The sequence below is a fragment of the Carcharodon carcharias genome, chromosome 3, assembly GCF_017639515.1.
Source record: "Carcharodon carcharias isolate sCarCar2 chromosome 3, sCarCar2.pri, whole genome shotgun sequence".
In the NCBI taxonomy this organism is placed as follows: domain Eukaryota; kingdom Metazoa; phylum Chordata; class Chondrichthyes; order Lamniformes; family Lamnidae; genus Carcharodon; species Carcharodon carcharias.
In genome coordinates, this window is record NC_054469.1 from 61,150,572 (window position 1) to 61,168,616 (window position 18,045).

The 18,045-nt window shown below is 41.2% G+C and overlaps 1 protein-coding gene across 11 annotated transcripts in view; it reads right to left on the reverse strand.

Moving 5' to 3' along the window:
- mllt10 (MLLT10 histone lysine methyltransferase DOT1L cofactor) overlaps nt 1-18,045 on the reverse strand; it is a 319,789-nt gene that overhangs the window by 77,885 nt on the left and 223,859 nt on the right. The window lies entirely within an intron of this gene.

Consider the following 18,045-nt stretch of genomic DNA (forward strand, 5'->3'; position numbering starts at 1 on the left):
GAGAGAATGTTTCCTTTGTGGGAGAACTAGGAGCGATAAATAAATACAAGATATACTAATAAAGTTAATAGGGAAATGAGGAGAGATTCTTGACTCAGAGTGGTTGGAATGTGGAACTCGCTGCCACAGGAGAGAAATAGCTTAAATGCTTTCAAAATAAAAACTAGATGAATATGAGAAAAAAAAGTATTTACTGAAAAGCTAAGAGATAAATGGAATGAGAGGAGACTTGTGTGAAGTATAGGCATCAGCACAGGTTAATAGGGCTTAATGGCCTTTTTTCCTTCATATGCAATGTAATCCACAGTACCCACTCTTTGAATTGCTCTGAATGTTCATATTAATACCCTTTGCCTACAGACCAATAATTCCCTCCACAATTACTCATACTCCAAATTAACTGCTGCTGCCCCGTACTGCTTATGTTCATTTTCCAATAGCCCCAAATGCTACCTAAACTATTCACTACCACTTCACTAAGTTGCACTCTTTCATCTACCCTTCCCTTTATTTATTAAGCATCTTGCATAAATTGCATATTTTCTGCAAGTGCCAAATGTAAGTATATCAAAATCCATCAAGAGCAAACAAGAGATATGCATACATGCATAAACTATGTATACACATTCAAATTGTGAAAAAAATTTAAAAATTGAATTTCACATACTTTTTTTGTGTTAAGTGCTAAATATTTGTAATGTGAATTATGATTTAATCTTCACTTACACCACAAAAAACTACCAATGTAATGGGAATCCTAAAGGCAAATTACAATACTGACCACAGAAAATTACCCATTATGTCACTAGGTGGCAGTGTATTATCTTTACCCATTAAATTATCAAAATGCTTTCTGAAAATATTCTTTGATGATTGTTTTTCTCAGTAATTGAAATTTCCTCAGTACAAAATATTATTTTAAACAAAATAAAGAATGCAAAAAAACTAACTGATTAAGCATGATTAAATTTACAAAATTAATTGATCTTTAATGCCTTAATTGAAGGTTTCACATGCGAACAAACAAGAGACAGCCATTCGGCCCCTCAAGCCTGCTCTGCATTCAATAAGATCATAGCTGATCTGATTGTGGCCTCAACTCCGCTTTACTTCCTGCCAACAATGCTCAAATCCTTTGTCAATCAAGAATCATCTAACTCAGCCTTAAAAATATTAAATGACCGTCTCCATTGCTCTCTAGGGAAAGTAGTTCCGCAGGCTCATGACCCTCCAAGAAAAAAATTATCCTTATCTCCATCTTAAATGGGAGACCCCTTATTTTTAAATTGTATCCCTAGTTCTAGTCTCTCCCACAAGGGAAACAGCCTTCCAGCATCCACTCTGTCAAGTGTCCTCATAACCTTAGATGTTTCAATAAGATCGCCTCTCATTCTTCTAAACTCCAGTGGATATGGACACAACCTATCCAAGCTTTCCTCATTAGATAACTCCCTCATCCCAGGAATCAGTCAAGTGAAACTTTTTTGAACCGCTTCTAATGTAATTATGCCCGTTCTTGAACAAGGCGACCAAAACCATATACAGTAGTCTAAATGTGGTCTCACCAATATACAACTATAGCAAAAACACAACTATTGCAATAAACAAACAACATTCCAGTTGCCTTCCTAATCATTTGCGTACCTGACCTTTTGTGATTCATGTACCAGGCCACTCAGATCTCTGTACCTCAAGAGTTCTGCAATCTCTCCCCATTTAAATAATATGCTGCTTTTCTATTCTTCCTGACAAAGTGGACAAATTCACATTTTTCCATATTATACTCCATCTGCCAAACTTTTGCCAACTCACTTAACCTTTCTATAACCTTTTGCAGACTCCTTATGTCCTCTTCACAACTTACTTTTCTACCTATCTTTGTTTCATCAGCAAATTTAGCAACCATACATCAGTCCCTTCATTGAAGTCATTAATATAGATTGTAAATAGTTGAGGCCCCAACACTGATCTCTGTGGATCCCCAGTCATTACATAGTGCCAACCCAAAAATGACCCATTTATGCCTACTCTTCTTCCTGTTGGCTAACAATCCTCTATCCATGCTAATATGTTACTCCCCTACACCATTAGCTCTTATTTTATGTAGTAACCTTTGATGTGGTACCTCGTCAAATGCTTTCTGGAAATCTATGTACAGGACACCGCATCCACAGGTTCACCTTTATCCATGTTGCTTGTACTTCCTCAAAGAGCTCGAATAAATTAGTCAAACACGGTTTCCCTTTCACAAAACGATGATGACTCTGCCTGAATGCATTGAGATTTCTAAGTGCCCTCCTTAATAATCAATTCTGCCATTTTCCCTATGACAGATGTTAAGCGAACTGTCTTGTAATTTCCTGCTTTCCGTCTCCCTTCTATCCTGAATAGAGGAGTTTCAATCACTGCTTGAAGCTTTTCCCAAAAGTCCTAGTTTGGATTGGATATTTTTGTTCAGAATTATGACCATGCAGAAAGCTGAGCCTGAAGTCTGAGCATGTGCAGTATATCTAATTTCTCAGAATTTATGAATAGTATTTAGTTAGCCAAACTGAAATATTTTCTTACCACTTTTAACAGTTTCTGGTCAGTTGTTTTTCAGCATTATTGAAGTAAATCAAGAGCCAGGTTTCAAGACCTTTACTCCAGTAAAGTTTCTGTTAGTATTTCCCTTAACACACGAGTGTGTGTTTGTATGTTTCTGAATGTGAGTGAGAGATATGGAGAAAAATAACTAACTTTACTGGTCACAAGTCTATTCATTTTTATTTTTGTTCTATAAACTTCAGGAATTAGATCAAACAGGAGGTCCTCATTCTAATGAGTTTATTTTTATGCTACCCATCCTCCCACTGATCCAACGTCATCTCTGCATTTAACATCCCCCTTCCCCTCTGCTCTCTTCTCCTCTTATTTCTCTTCCATTTTTATCTCCTTCCACTCATGTTTCTCCATATCCCCTCGCATTTTCCTCTGACCTCACCTATTCCTTCTTCCTCGCTGCCTTTTTCTTCTCCCTGTCCCTTAACCTGAGCTCAATCTTTCCTCCACAACCATTATTTATGTTTTTCCATTCTCCTTCCTACTGCTTCCTTTCCCGCTTTTGCGCCCTACGTACCTATATGCTCTCAGCTCCTTTGCAACCCCAAACACCTCATCAGGGAGACACTGATGTAGTGGTAATACGTAGTGATAATGTCACGGACTAGTAATCCAGAGGCTCAGGCTAATACTTTGGGACACGGGTTCAAATCCCACCGTGTCAACTGATGGGATTCAAATTCAATGAATAAATCGGGAATTGAAAGCTAGCCTCAGTAATGGTACCATGAAGCTATCAATTGTCGTTAAAAACCCATCTGATTTACCAATGTCCTTTAGGGAAGAAAATCTGCTGTCCTTACCTGGTCTGGCCTACATGTGACTTTGGACCCACAAAAATGTGGTTTACTCTTAACTGCCCTTTGAAATGGCCTAGCAAGTCACTCAGGCAATTAAGGATGGGCAACAAATGCAGGCCTTGCCAGCTATGCCTACATCACATGGAAGAAGGAAAAAACAATCCTAATCTTGCTCTCCTATGTACCTTAACACCTACCTAAATGTTTATGCCACAGTACTCCCTACTCCAGTCTGGTGACTATTGCCAAATAGTTTCTCAACACTAAACTGTGAAACTGGCTGTTTGCTTTTTAAAATTGTATATCAAAATGAATATATATATACTTGTTACCTTGGTAAAGAGCTGGCCACGAAGATTCAATATAGTATTTTCATGACCACACGCAAAGCACTTTACATCCAAAGAAGTACATTAGAAGTTTAATCATTGTTGTAGGAAATGTGGTAGCCAATTTCCCATCCTCCTAAGGTTCTCTTGCCTGTTTTTTAAGTAGGAGTTCCTCGGGGTAGTGTCCTGAGCTCAACCATCTTCAGCTGCTTCATCAACGACCTTCCTTCCATCATAAGGTCAGAAGTGTTCACTGATGATTGCACAATCTTCAGCACCATTTGCAACTCCTCAGATACTGAAGCAGCCCGTGTCTAAATGCAGCAAGACCTGGACAATATCCAGGCTTGGGCTGACAAATGGCAAGTAACATTCGCACCACACAAGTGTCACGCAATGATCATCTACAACAGGAAAGAATCCAACCATCATCCCTTGACGTTCAATGGCATTATCATCACTGAATCCCCCATTATCAACATCCTGGGGATTACCATTGACCAAAAACTGAACTTGGCTAGCCGTATAAATACTGTGGCTACAAGAGCAGGTCACAGACTAGGAATCCTGCGACGAATAACTCACCTCCTGACTCCCCAAAGCCTGTCCATTATCTATAAGGCACAAATCAGGAATTTGATGGAATGCTCCCCACATGCCTGGATGAGTGCAGCTCCCACAACTCAAGAAACTTGACACCATCCAGAACAAGGCAGCTCAAAAACAGAATTACCTGGAAAAACTCAGCAGGTCTGGCAGCATCGGCGGAGAAGAAAAGAGTTGATGTTTCGAGCTCACTTGATTGGCACCACATCCACAAACATTCACTCTCTGTCACTGATGCACAGTAGCAGCATTGTGTACCATCTACAAGATACACTGCAGGAATTCACCAAGTACACAGCGCCTTCCAAACCCAAGGCCACTACCACCTAGAAGGACAAGGGCAACAGATAGATGGGAACACCACCAGCTGGAAATTCCACTCCAAGCCACTTGGAAATATATCGCCGTCCCTTCACTGCTGCTGGGTCAAAATCCTGGAACTCCCTTCCTAACAGCACTGTGGGTGTACCTACATCACATGGACTGCAGCGTTCAAGAAAGCAGCTCGCCACCACCTTCTCAAGCGCAACTAGGGATGGGCAATAAATGCTGGCCCAGCCAGTAAAGCCCATATCCCATGAATAACTGAAAAAAAAAGGCAAGAGAAGCTTAGGAGGATGGGAAATTGGCTGCCACATTTCCTACAACAGTGATTAAACTTCTAATGTACTTCATTGGATTTAAAGTGCTTTGGGTTTGTCTGTGGTCATGCAAATAACAATTATATAAACAAAATCTTTTTCTTCCATCCTTCCTTCCAACGTGCATCACTTCACATACCTGTATTAAATTTCATCTGTCATATGTTTGTTTGCTTCACCAGTCTGTCTATGTTCTCTTAAAATCAAGTCATCTGCAAACTGCAGTTCTGCCCTATATACCCAAAAGTTTAGGTTATTAATACACATCACAAGAGCTGTGGTCCGAATAGCGACCCCTGGGAATCGTCACTGTATACGAGTGGAATAGATTATGAGTTCAATGTGAGCAATTTAAGAACTAAACAGTAAACTGACTGTAAACTGACCAACAGTAGCCAGCAGGGCTTTCAGTGATGAAGACTTGTTTTGCGAATGGGATCAGGAGTCCATCAACATGTGGCAAAAAGTAGATGCTATGCCCATTGTGAAGCAGATGCACCAGCAATAAGACATGAGCAGGGAAGGGAAGGAGGAATAAAAACAGGAGAGTAAAAACTAAAAGTTAGCTAAATGGAAGAATAGGCAGCATCAACGATCAGGAGCAATGGGTCTCAACAATACAGTTCAAAGGCACAGCAGCACTGTCTATATCAGAAGGATCGTTAAAAGTAAAACATAGATATTACCCCCCCTCTCCCCTCACAGGCCTTATGGCTTCTGGCACACGAAGTGCAATAAACACGGCTGGTAAGACTGAAAGACATTCTATAGCATTGCACAGGCCAAATCGAAAGATATTGGCTCAGATTTTGAGGTCAGCAGCAGATCAAGGCGTTTACTACGACCTCGAAGAAAACCTCGCTTTGATATCTAGCGATATCTGAGGGACAAACTTTAACTTTCTTGATGTGCAACTGATTGTCGCATAACTTAGTGGGGGCTCCCAATATGGAGCTTCAATGATAGCAAGTAATCTAAACAGCCAATTATGATTAAATAATTCTAACAGACATGCAATCAGGAAGTGGAAAGCACTAAAATCAATGGAAATATATAACACCACAATTTTATTTTTTCAGGGCTAGATCTGTTGTACAGCAGTAGTTATTATGCAGGTTGCCATGAAAAACCCAGTGGTAGCTGGTAAACAAGGTGTAGCTTTCTATAGGTTTTCTAACAGCAATATGAGGGCATCATCATATCAACGGTTTCCACTGATTGCTTCTTCTGTGTCGAGGGAAGGGGGAGTATTCCTTGTATTTAGTATGTAGTCTATAGTGGCACAGTGAATGAGACATCAAAACTTCATGATTTCTGTGTTGTTCTGTCCACGTACTAAATCCTTAAATTGTGGTCAGTTTCAGAGGAGTATGGATAAGGAACGCAAAAGTTCACCAAAAATACCGGCTAAATCTGGGCCAATCTGTCTTATAACAATGAGTGTTAACCACATGATACAGTGTTATCAGGCCTTCTGGCTAGCAATGGCCAAAGCAAATTCTGTTCTTATAGCATGGTGTTCTGGAAATTTTAAATAAATATTTTAATGGTTAAATGCTGCAGCTTTTTAAGCAAAACCGTAAATATTTTTCAATTCCTTTAACCAAATATTTGATTTTTTTCAGCTGAGGATACACAAAGATGCATCAGGTTACTGTAGGCACCTGTTGTTAGCTATAGAGGGGGACAAAATTTAGAGGCAATGGGAAGTGATCCTGGTCTTCAGTAGCACTGGAGGTGTGGTCTTTAGATTTGGTAACAGGAGACTGAAGGGTGATGTCCAAAGTTTGAGTAAAGGAACAGAGGTGCTGAGAATTCACAGAATAATGTCAATTGAGGGCGGTGGGCTCCTGTGGTTTCCCTCTCTGCAGGAGAGGGAACCTGGAGTTTGAGAGAACTGAGAAAAGTGTAATGTGTAGTTTGGCTCACTGGTGAATTCTTGGAGTCCATCAGCAATAGCAAAAAATTACCTGGAAAAACTCAGCAGGTCTGGCAGCATCGGCGGAGAAGAAAAGAGTTGACAGCATCTTCCGATGCTGCCAGACCTGCTGAGTTTTTCCAGGTAATTCTGTTTTTGTTTTGGATTTCCAGCATCCGCAGTTTTTTTGTTTTTAGCAATAGCAAAGCTCTGACAACAATGGCTGGGGGGAGGGGACGTAAGGCTGGCAACCCTGGTTTGAATGTTTTTAATAGATCTCTGCAGATATTGTTTTCTAATTGATTCTTGGAAAATTACCATTTTCCTGAAACAAATACACACATTACACTCTGTATCCCTGTTTTCCTAGAGTAGCAAACAGATAAATGGTTGCTTAAATAAAATTCAGCCAGCGATTCGAACAACTCGCAGTGAATAGGAGGGGGAGGTATGTGTAAGCAACAACCACGTCAATTCAAGAATCTTCCCATTATAAACAATTCCAGAGATTGCCTCAGAAAATATTTTCTAGCGATGGATCCAAAAATACTTTGTTTTGAATAAAAAAATAGAGAACAAAATGGTTAACACTGTTATCAGGTTAATGTGCACACATCTACCTACACAGCTTTGCTATTTGTCCACATCAAATCATATGCAAGCAGTAATTAAATGTAAACTATGTAACAGGAGGTCTCTCAATGTGTCTCAGTCTGGCATGCTTTCTGAGGTTTGAAAAAAAGTTAATAGCTTTACTTAAAATTTTAAGCAAAAAACATATTTAAATTAGTTATCTGGTTGGTATTGAAAATCATCCAGGTCTATGAACACTGTAGTATGACCAACAGAAGAAAGATATGTGGGACAAGGAGAAAGATGACACAAGGAATGATGGGCCCGATTCCAGATTGCTATGACTTGTGACAATCTGGGTTAGCTGGCTGCATGGAATCAAAAAGGCCAATTGATCAGAAGCTGGCAGGCTTCCTGATCAAGGACACCAAGAGCCTCTCAAATGGAACAGTGAAGGATTATGCTGATGCACTGAAAGACTCTATCTATGTTGCCGCTCATGGATTGAAAGGCTGAGGAGATGTCTGACCCTATAGTCATGTTGACAGCTGTCTGAACTCCTGTTCCAGCTGTCACCCTCAAGGCCCAGATCTAGTTGGGGGTCGCCCACTATGCCAGCCTAAGTGCCTTAAGTAGATGATCAGCAGCCTCACATCTCCATGAGAGAGGGAACTGTCTCAGAGAAGCTCAAGAAAAGGTAAACGAGTACAAAGGTAAGGCATTAAGGAACTGCATTACAGTGATATCAATTCAATAAAGAGATGGAAAAAGTTCTAAAATTCACAATTTGAAGTGGAGGTTATATTTGTTCTGCACTGATGTTGATCTTCAAATTCCTAGTTAGGCGAGAGGCAGTGCAATCAAATAGGGTGTTAGAGGATATTCAGAAGATGGTTAGGAGGAATGGGACAGATATTGAAACTGTTGATGTGCTGAGTGGAAAACTTGCTTATGAGAATCTCTCCTCAATAACTTGCCATACAATTCTGGCAACTGACATCACTGCTCTACCTCATCATCTTCCTCCTGGTCCTGTGTATCTTCCTTTTGCAAAGCTTGGCCCCTCTGATTAGCACGGGTGTGGAGCATATAGCCAACTGCTACAAATCTGGAAATTAGCTTGAGGCCATACTGCAGGTCCAAGCATCAGATCTTTGTTTATAGTCATTTATGGTTTGCTCAATAACAGCTCTGATTTATGTGTGGCTCTCACTGTGTCATAAGTCTGTGTCCATTTCAGGAATCCTGGTGGGAGTCATGAGCCACATGTACAGGAAATTCTCCTCATCTCCAAGGAGGCAGCCTGATACCCGTTGGTCTGGTTTGAACACAGGGGGTTTTGAAGACTGACACAAAACTAAAGCATCATGGCGACTTCAGCCTTGATACCTGTTGGTCTGGTTTGAACACAGGGGGGATTGAAGACTGACACAAAACTAAAGCATCATGGTGACTTCAGCCTGAACTGGGAAAGTGATAAATTGCTGTCTCCTTGTGAAGAAAGCATCTTGTCACCTGCTTGATGAGCAGTAAACTGTTGCTGATGCCACCTGCTGCTGCCTGGAATGAGCCTGTGGAATAGAGATTGGGAGTCACCGTTACCTTCACAGCTGAGGCAATTTTGTGCATGCTACGGCGTTTGGCACCAGTTCCTTCTGCAACAGCTGATATAGGTCAGTGAGTTCCTGTTTGCTGAAGCACAGCCTCTTCACAGACAATGGCTATATCAAGTTGAGGTAAGGCATCCTGTTCTGAAATATCTACTTGCTGTAAATGCCTCCTTGGCCCTTGCTTCCTTCAACATCTTACTTGGCCCTCCAAAGGTTTGTGCTGCTGTCGCCATTGCTGTAGCAGCCTCAATAGTAATCTCACTATCATCTGCAGGGGATGAAGTCAAACAGTACAACAGCAGCCAAGTCAGCTCTACTCTCAAATACTGCCAAAACACAGCCAAAAAAGGGGGAGTTGGGAATCCCTTGAAATGATACTGCTTCACCCAAATTCCCCAATGCTTCAGCTATGCTTTTCTTGATGAAATAAGAATTAGTAAATGAAACATTTCCAAGTGCTAATATCCAAAGGGGGCCCTAGTTCAAACACAGGGGCCCTATTTACAGATTTGAATAAACCAGCATTCATAATCAGCTTATGCCTTAATAAGAGCTTGCACCTCCAATGTAGCAAAATTCCCCATGGCACTTCATCAATCAAAATTTAACAAAGTTAAGCAATAGAACAGCAGTAACTTTGTGAAGAGTTCCAACACAAGGGATCTCACCACAAAATTCGTTTATGAAACACCAGTATCATGCTGAAAAACTTGGCAAAATGTAAAATAATTTATACCACACAAAATCAAAATTCAGTACATAGACAGCTTGCCTTGCCTTTTTAGTGCATGTAGTAAATTCTAACAGCTTGGACCAAAAATATTGATCATGTCATAAAATGTAAAATCTAAATATACTGCCGTTCAGATTTAATTTTCATGTATTTTTTTCATCACAGCTCTGATCTAGATCAGAGATTTGATCATTACCTCAACACGAACGAGCTGTTAAGATGAGAAGGTACATGGGAAAGATGCAGTAAAAATTGCGTTATATTTTGTCAATATTAGAAAATTAGGTTTACCTTACTTTATGCTGTTACATTATCTTCCTCCATTACAACAGTGACTACAGTCGAAAATAACTTTTTTTTAAGTTTGGTGCCCATCCTTAATTGCCCTTGAGAAGAGGTGGTGGTGCAGGTCCATGTGGTGTAGGTACACCCCCAGAGTACTGTTCGGGAGTTACAGGATTTTGACCCAGCGACAGTGAAAGAATGGCGATATATTTCCAAGTCAGGTTGGTGAGTGGCTTGGAAGGGAATTTCCAGTTGGTGGTGTTCCCACACATCTGCTACCCTTGTCCTTCTAGATGGTAGCAGTCCTGAGTTTAAAAGGTGCTTTCTAAAGAACCTTGGTGAGTTCCTACAGTGCATCTTGTAGATGGTACAAACTACTGCCACTGTGCATTGGTGGTGGAGGGACTGAATGTTTGTGATTGGGGTACCAATCAAGCAGGCTGCTTTGTCTTAGATGGTGTCAAGCTTCTTGAGTGTTGTTGGAGCTGCACTCAGCCAGGTAATTGGAGAGTATTCCATCACACTCCTGACTTGTGCCTTGTAGACGGTGAAAGGTTTTGGGGAGTCAGGAGGCAAGTTACTCACTGCAGGATTCCTTGTCTACGACCTGCTCTTGTAGCCACAGTATTTCTAAGGCTAGCCCAGTTCAGTTTTTGATTAATGTTTGTTGGCTGTAAAGCGCTGGTGGTTGTAAAAGGTGCTGTACAAATGCAAGTTTTTCTTTCGCATCTCCAAGAAAAGAATGAACTTGCATCTGAATAGCCCCTTTCACAACCTCAGGATGCTCCAAAGTGCTTTACAGCCGATTAAGCAATTTTGAAGTGCAGTCACTATTGTAATGCAGGGAAATGTTGCAGCCAGCTTTCATATAGCAAAATGCCATAAACAGCAATGATATCCATTCCCACTGTTTTAACTCACTGCTTTCGCCTGTACAGATAATATAAGTTCATTCTTGTTCTTGTAGACAGGGTAATGCTATTCTGTAAGGCTGACAGAAAGGTTGGTGAAAGTAATGAATAGGTGAAGAAGTAATTTTGTGGAAGTAAAATAAAAGGGGCACTTGGGCCACAGGTGCTTGTAAATCCATCTTTAGCGTAACAGTACTAGCCATGTGACTATATGTTTTAATTACAAAAACATGTTGACACTTTATAATGTAGTCTTATACTGGAGTTTTCCTCTCATGTAATGCTCTCCTATTAACAGTTCAGTTCATATTTCAGTTAACAATCAAATCACTGATTTAGATTAGGACTGTGGTGGAGAAGCATACTCATGAAAATTAAATCTGAAGGACAGTATTTTTATACTTCAACTTTTATGGCGTGATCAATACTTTTGATCCAAGTTATCATTTTTGTCCAGCTTTTGCAGCTACTGTATCACTTGATCCCACTTGCTTCTTTCCAGACTCCTTGTATCAAGTTCTTTCATATGGCACCTTTTATCAATTTTAACATTTAGTTTTTGCCTGTTGCATTTCATGTAACACAGTTAACACCACATTTAAAACTCTGCTGACATTTAATTTCAAGGGCTCCTTTACCTTACCAATTATAGCTCAATTTATCAACAATCCTGGCAGCAGATACTCAACAGTCTTTTACTCTAAGGTTAGTGATGTTGTTTTGGGATAAGTAGAGTCAATAATTAGTCTGGAAGTATTTGGACAAATATATCAAAATTTATGTGAGGTAGTCACCCTTTCTTGGAGTAGACAGCCAGATTCATTCCTAGGTTATTTTATGGAGCATCTTGTCGGAGAACAGACCAAGGTTTATCTTCTAAATGAAATTTTAAATGATGGAATTAAAACACCAGAAAGTAATTAAATTAGTTAACCCTTTCAGCAGGTATCCTCAGCAGCTTCCCAAATCAACAAACTCATAAGATCTGCCCAAAGCAGAGCTCTGTAGATTTGTATATTATTAAAACAAAGATATAAATGGAATATGCTGAATTAATTTACTGGAATTTTAATAAGCTGCATTTTAGTCTGAGGTTAAAGTTATTGCGTCACTGTGGAGTGCTTAATTTTACAATGATTAATTCTACATTAAATTATGAACAGACTGAAAACAATACTTAATTTTAGAAAAAAATTGTCTATGAACATGTGCTCTCCAACACAAACAAAAATGAAACTAGAATACATGCAAAAACCTGACCATGCATCTGACAGCATGCCATCCATACTCAACACCATCAGCATTGTCTCTGGTTGCTAAATTGAAGTACTGCTACACTCAGTTCAATGAAGAGGTCAATGTGTTTCAGTTGCCTGGAGACTGATGGTTGCTACAGCAGCGCATGATAAGCCATGTTAAAACCAGCTTCAGTTCATAGCCACAATACGTTTTTACTACAAGTTTAAGAGGGATGTAGAAACTCAAACTGCCTGAAACTGCTTTTGTTAGGTAGCTTCATTCTACCTGAAGCAATATCTTTCGTAAAATAGAATAAGCGTGCATTCTAATGAGAAGAAAAATTAGATTAAAATTCAAACAACTATGCTTCTTTTGTTCTTTCAATCAAGTCACATGCTCTAAAAGAATTTTCCCTGCAGCTATAAATTCCTTTCATTCCCAGAAGAAAAGCATTGCCGGGAAGTATGAGAGACATTTTTTTTTGCTTCCACCTTTTGAGTGCCCCATTTTGACAGCTACACTAGAAGACAATATGCTGCATCATTTTTAGTGTATCATTGAAAAGCCCCTTTCCCCAGCTGCATTTAAATTGATTATTTGATGAGAAAATAGTACACCATATAACCTTAATTCAATGGTATGTATCAAAAATTAAGGATAAGGCATAGTTGTACATTTGTTAATTCAAAACTGTAGATGAGAAGTCCATATGGAACAACTTCAAAGAGCTAAAGAGGGATTACAAAACAAAGTCATAGTTCTACCCTGATCATCTCAAAATTAAGTCATGATGTCAAAAGACTGCTTAATCAGTTTTCCAACCCAATTGAAAAAGCAATGCTTCAAAAGCATGAAGATGTTCACAAATGTATTCATCTGCTTTAAAATGGAAAAAAATGCAAACAGAGTTTAGGTTAAAAATTTTGTATTTCTGATTGTGATGCTAAGCATAGCCTACTCTAAACTTTGGTGCTGATGACTCATACTGTCAGCTTACATGGAAACAGATTACATGGAGCTTATCCTTCATGCAGAACCATTCCACATGTTCATATACGAGCTACTTCTAAGCAAAAGTTCCATGTTTGTATTATAGTGTACTATTTAAATACTTTCTAATTGAATGTAATATGCCCTTTATCCAGCTACCTAAATATTTATAACTTCAGAAAAATTATACATGGCCCATGCGAACAACGACTGTATATTGCAGCGTTTCTTTTCTTTATTCTTTCATGGGGTGTGGGTGTAACTGGCAAAGCCAGCATTTGCTGACCATCTCTAACCACCCTTGAACTGAACATTTCAGAGGACAGGTAGGAGTCAACCAGGTTTCTGTGGATCTGGAGTCATATGTAGGCCAGACCAGGATAAAGACAGCAAATTTCCTGTGAACCAGATGGGTTTTTACAACAATTAATGATAGTTCCATAGTCACCATTTCAAAGACTAGCTTTATATTCCAGATTCATTAATTGAATTTAAATTCCACTAGCTGCCACGGTGGGTTTTGAAGCAATGTTCCCAAAGCATTAGCCCATGTCTCTGGGTTACTAGTTCAGTGAAATAACTACGATGCCACGATCTCCCCCTATAATGAGTTGAGCTGGCATACAAGATTACCCCATTTTTCTGGCGCCAAAAATCATACATTTGCATGTACTCAGCATATAAATTATCTCCACACACCCCCATCCATTCAGCTACAAAATGCCTTAGTCGTCAATTTTTCACCCCAGAAATGCTGTTTTACTTATCTATAAGTTGGCACATGGGATCAAGCAGGTGATGTGGGCTGTGCTGCGAAAAAGATGTGTGGGAGTTTAAGACACGCCCACACAGAGCAGACTGCAAATGACATGGCAAGTGACGAACAGAAATGGGTCCTCCAGCAAAAAGAATGAAGTAGAAGTTGTTGTCAAGCTAAAAGTCATAACATCGTAACTTGTCAAGTAACTGTGCTGCAGCAAGAGAATTCGGCATTAGTGAGAAACCAGTGCAAGAAGAGAACAAGAAGTCCAAGCCCAAGACATTCAGAACAAGAACCAGCAATTGGCCTGATCTTGAGAAACATGTATTTGAATAGTTCCTCAAAAATCATTGGAATGGTTATATTGTCACCAGAAATGCATCATGTACATACACACTTAAATGGGCCAAATCAAGCCCCGAGTGCAGCAAAGATTTCCGACCAACAGCTAGTTGTAGGTGTAGCTGCTTTATGGAATGTAACAGTCTAGAAGGCCAATAATTTCTGGATTATTTCCTGAGCCACATGCAAATTGACATAGGACAAATAAGGTGAGGGAGGTGAATGCGTGGCTCAAAGGCTGGTGTGGGAGAAGTGGGTTCCAGTTCATAGGGCACTGGCACCAGTACTGGGGAAAGTGGGGGCTGTACCATTGGAATGGTCTACACCTGAACCATGCTGAGGCTGGTGTTCTAGCAAGCCACATAACTAGGAAAGTTGAGAGCTTTAAACTAAAATAGGGGAAAGGGATCAAATTTGGGAAGATGTGGTAAACCAAAGAGCAGAGACAAGAGGAGGAAATAATAAGGAAAATGACAAACAGACCAGGACAGGAAGGGACAGACAGCAGAAATCTAAGAGAAAATCAGCAGATAAGGCTAGATGTTGCAAAAATAATGAGCACAAAACTAAAGGTTCTATATCTGAATGCACATAGCATTCAAAACAAATAGATGGACTGATAGCGCAAATAGAGATAAATAAGTACGATTTTAAAGCCATTACAGACACGGCTACAGGGTGACATAGATTGGGACCTGAATATTGAAGGAGTATGTGACATTTAGGAAGGACAGGAAGCTAGGAAAAGGTGGAGGGGTGGCTCTGTTAATTAATGATGGTATTAGCACAATAGAGAGAGCCGATGCAAGTTCAGGAAACCAGGATGTAGAAGCAGTTAAGATGAGTAATGATAAAGGCAAGTAGTCACTTGTGGGAGAGGGGTACAGGTCCCCTAATTGTAACTACATAGTAGGATAGAGTATAAAGGAAGAGATAATGAGAGCTCATCAGAATGGGACAGCGATAATCATGAGGGATTTTAATCTACATATGGGCTGGAAAAATAAGGTGGGCAAAGGTAGCATAGATGAGGAGTTCATAGAATGTTTTCAGGATATTTTCTTAGAACAACACGTTCTTGAGCCAACCAGGGAGCAGGCTATACTAGACCTGGTATTGTGCAACGAGACAGAATTAATTAATGACCACATAGTGAAGGCAATCCTAAGTAACAGCGATCATAATATGATTGAATTTTACATTCAGTTTGAGAGACAGAGGAGTGGGTCCAGGACTAGCATTCTAAGCTTAAATAAGGGCAATTATGAGGGCATGAAAGCAGAGCTAGCTAACCTGAACAGGCAAATGAGGTTAAGGGATAGATCAATAGAGATGCAGCGGTAGGCATTTAAAGGGACATTTCAGAATACACAGAATTCTAACGAGAAAGAAAAATTCCAAGGGGAGCACCCCCCATCTGTGGTTAACGAAAAAAGTTAAAAATAGTGTCAAGCTTATAGAAAAAGCATATAATTGCACAAGGTGGCAGGTCAGAAGATTGGACAGAACATGAAGAAGAACAAAGGATGACAAAAAGATAAGGAAGGAAAAATTAGGGTACAAGAGAAAGCAAGCTAGAAATATAAGGACCGATAGTAAGAGTTTCTATAGATAATTAAATAAAAGAGTTAACAAAGTGAGCACTGGTCCAAAAGAAAGTGAGCTTGGAGAATTAATAATGGAAACTAAGGAGATAGCAGATGAATTGAACAGGTATTTTGCACCAGTCTTCATGATAGAGGATATAAGTAACATCCCAGAGATAGCTATAAATCAGGAAATGGGAGGGAGGAACTCAGAAAAATTATAATCACCAGGGAAGTGGTACTTAGCAAATTGTTGAAACTGCAGGCTGACAAATCCCTGGGTCCTGTTGGACTTCATCCTAAGGTCTCAAAAGTGGCTAGTGAGATTGTTGATGGGTTGGTTTTAATTTTCCAAAACTCCCTAGATTTGAGGCAGGTTCAATTAGATTGGAAAACAACAAATGTAACTCCTTTATTCGAAAAGGGAGGCAGACAGAAAGCAGGAAACTACAGGCCAGTTAGCTTAACGTCTGTCATATTTAAAATGTTGGAAGCTATTACTAAAGATGTTATGGCAAGTCACAGAAAAATTCAAGGCAATCAGGCAGAGTTAACATGGCTTTGTGAAAGGGAAATCATGTTTAACCAATTTATTGGAGTTCTTTGAAGAAGTAACAAGTACTGTAGATAAAGGGGAACCGGTGAATGTACCGTACTTAGATTTCCAGAAGGCATTTGATTAAGTGCCACAACAAAGGTTATCGCGGAAAAGAAAATCTCATGGCGTACGGGGTAACATGGATAGAAGATTGGCTAGCTAACAGGAAGTGGAGAGTAGACATAAAAGGGTCTTTTTCTGGTTGGCAGGATGTAATGAGTGGTGTGCCACAGGGATCAGTGCTGGGGCCTCAACATTTTACAATTTATATGATGCAAGGGACTGAAGGTATGGTTGTCCAAGTTACTGATGACAGAGAGATAGATCAGAAAGTAAGTTGTGAAGAGAACATAAGGAGGCTACAAAGGGATATGGTTAGGTTAAGTGAGTGGGCAAGGATCTTGCAAATGGCGTATAAAGTGGGCAGATGTGAAATTGTAAATTTTGGCAGGAAAAATAAAAAAGAAGCATGTTATCTAGATTAGGTGAGGGCAACCTTTTCACCTGGGGACCACATTACAAAATTTTTCACTCAAGGGGCCAATGAGCAAATTTTGGCCGGATAATAACAATAAGCATGAATTACAAAATAAAACTGAGGCATGAAAAAAAACTTGCTGAGCAAAAAAAAAGGGTAATAATAGGATGTGTGTGTGTGTGTGTGTGTGTGTGTGTGTGTGTGTGTGTGTGTGTGTGTGTGTGTGTGTGTGTCTCTCGTGTGCCCAGTCACAGGGTGCTCGCTCACTCACCCTTCCCCAAGGTAAGAGCGGATGAGAGTGCAAGCTAGTGTATGGGGATGAGAACCCTGATACTGGGGTGAGACAGACTTATGGACACACACTGCGCCTGCGCAAAACCCGCCCTCGCACTCACCAGCGCTCACCTCTCGACACCGCCCCACCTCGCGCGCTCCCCCTCTCGACACCGCCCCACCTCGCGCGCTCCCCCTCTCGACACCGCCCCACCTCGCGCGCTCCCCCTCTCGACACCGCCCCACCTCGCGCGCTCCCCCTCTCGACACCGCCCCACCTCGCGCGCTCCCCCTCTCGACACCGCCCCACCTCGCGCGCTCCCCCTCTCGACACCGCCCCACCTCGCGCGCTCCCCCTCTCGACACCGCCCCACCTCGCGCGCTCCCCCTCTCGACACCGCCCCACCTCGCGCGCTCCCCCTCTCGACACCGCCCCACCTCGCGCGCTCCCCCTCTCGACACCGCCCCACCTCGCGCGCTCCCCCTCTCGACACCGCCCCACCTCGCGCGCTCCCTCTCGACACCGCCCCACCTCGCGCGCTCCCTCTCGACACCGCCCCACCTCGCGCGCTCCCTCTCGACACCGCCCCACCTCGCGCGCTCCCTCTCGACACCGCCCCACCTCGCGCGCTCACTCTCGACACCGCCCCACCTCGCGCTCTCACTCTCGACACCGCCCCACCTCGCGCGCTCACTCTCGACACCGCCCCACCTCGCGCGCTCACTCTCGACACCGCCCCACCTCGCGCGCTCACTCTCGACACCGCCCCAC